This window comes from Bison bison, unplaced genomic scaffold (assembly GCF_000754665.1).
Source record: "Bison bison bison isolate TAMUID 2011002044 unplaced genomic scaffold, Bison_UMD1.0 scf7180017864473, whole genome shotgun sequence".
Lineage (NCBI taxonomy): Eukaryota > Metazoa > Chordata > Mammalia > Artiodactyla > Bovidae > Bison > Bison bison.
Genome location: NW_011495034.1, coordinates 13,123,882 through 13,125,849, shown reverse-complemented (window position 1 = coordinate 13,125,849; position 1,968 = coordinate 13,123,882). Strand labels below are relative to the sequence as shown.

Sequence of the window (1,968 nt, the reverse complement as noted above, 5' to 3'; positions counted from 1 at the left end):
CAAGGCCTGTAGCTTTATTTTCAACAGGGGCTTTTATACCCTGAGTTGCACATGAGGATAATAGCGGGTGTGAAATCATGCAAAGTCAGCAGTCTTTGATCCTTATCAAAACCAGGGTTTCTTTTCTGCAAACTTACAGTATACAAATGGTTTCGGTAATTTATATCATCTTCTGGCCAGAAGGCCTGTTAACATTTTATGACTCTGATAAAAGTTTGTCAACCATAAGACTTATTTTCGCTTTTGTGGGGAGCCGCCGGGTTGAGAGGAGCGTGGCCTTCTCCTCTCCCCGCCATGGCGTGTGCTCGTCCACTGATATCAGTGTACTCCGAAAAGGGGTACAGCAGGCAAGGCTCCCATTCGACCTGATATTGTTAACTTTGTTCACACCAACTTGCGCAAAAACAACAGACAGCCCTATGCTGTCAGTGAATTAGCAGGTCATCAAACCAGTGCTGAGTCTTGGGGTACCGGCAGAGCTGTGGCTCGAATTCCCAGGGTGCGAGGTGGCGGGACTCACCGTTCCGGTTAGGGCGCTTTTGGAAATATGTGTCGCGGGGGCCGCATGTTTGCGCCAACTAAGACCTGGCGACGTTGGCACCGCAGAGTGAATACGACGCAGAAGCGATACGCCATCTGCTCTGCACTGGCTGCCTCAGCCTTACCGGCGCTGGTCATGTCTAAAGGTCATCGTATAGAGGAAGTTCCTGAACTTCCTTTGGTGGTGGAAGATAAAGTTGAAGGCTACAAGAAGACCAAGGAGGCTGTGTTGCTTCTGAAGAAACTTAAGGCCTGGAATGATATCAAAAAGGTCTATGCCTCTCAGCGAATGAGAGCTGGCAAAGGCAAGATGAGAAACCGTCGCCGTATCCAGTGCAGGGGACCCTGCATCATCTATAATGAGGACAATGGTATCATCAAGGCCTTCAGAAGCACCCCTGGAATTACTCTGCTTAATGTAAGCAAGCTGAACATTTTGAAACTTGCTCCTGGTGGTCACGTGGGACGTTTCTGCATTTGGACTGAAAGTGCTTTCCGAAAGTTAGATGAGCTGTACGGCACTTGGCGTAAAGCAGCCTCCCTCAAGAGTAACTACAACCTCCCCATGCACAAGATGCTCAATACAGACCTTAGCAGAACCTTGAAAAGTCCAGAAATCCAAAGAGCACTCCGAGCACCACGCAAGAAGATTCATCGCAGAGTCCTGAAGAAGAATCCACTGAAAAACCTGAGAATCATGTTGAAGCTTAATCCATATGCAAAGACCATGCGCAGGAACACCATTCTTCGACAGGCCAGGAATCACAAAATCCGCATGGATAAGGCAGCAGCAGCACTAGAAGCCAAATCAGATCAGAAAGGGGTTCAGGGCAAGAAGCCTGTGGTGGGAAACCAAGAAAAGAAGGCTGTTGGCGATAAGAAGCTGAAGAAGCCTGTGGTGGGAAAAAAGGCTGCAGGGACCAAGAAACCAGCAGCTGAAAAGAAGCCCACAGAAAAGAAACCCACCTCAGAGGAAAAGAAGGCTGCTGCGTAAACTTAAATTTGTTTATTCCATAAATGCCGAATCATTTGGGACAGCTGATTTTGAATAAAGAAAGGCTTGAACAAAGAGGCAATGAGAAAAAAAAAAAAAAAAGACTTATTTTCTCTAAGAGTAATTATTTTAAAGTTTGGCGCCATCCTCCGAAGGTGTTAGATAAAGTTGCATTCCTATAGGGCAAAGGTGCAGTGGGTTTACAACAAAGGAAAGAATTTATTATCTTAAGGGTCTAAAGTTGTTAACACCAAGGCCACTAGTTATTTTTCCTACATACCAACTATATTAATTAATACACTTCCAAGGATACAATACAGGGGATGTGGAAACTTGGCAGCAAGCATTGGCTCAACAATGAAATCGTCTACTAGTTCTATTCTGACAATTTCTAACTCTCCGATGAGGCTCTATACTATTTGAATATCTTAAGC

At 45.5% G+C, this 1,968-nt stretch overlaps 1 pseudogene across 1 annotated transcript; it reads left to right on the top strand.

Moving 5' to 3' along the window:
- Nucleotides 1–258: 258 nt before the first annotated feature.
- Nucleotides 259–1,623, top strand: LOC105004256 (annotated as a pseudogene). The gene has a single exon (XR_827201.1). The product of XR_827201.1 is annotated as a 60S ribosomal protein L4 pseudogene (transcript).
- Nucleotides 1,624–1,968: the final 345 nt, after the last annotated feature.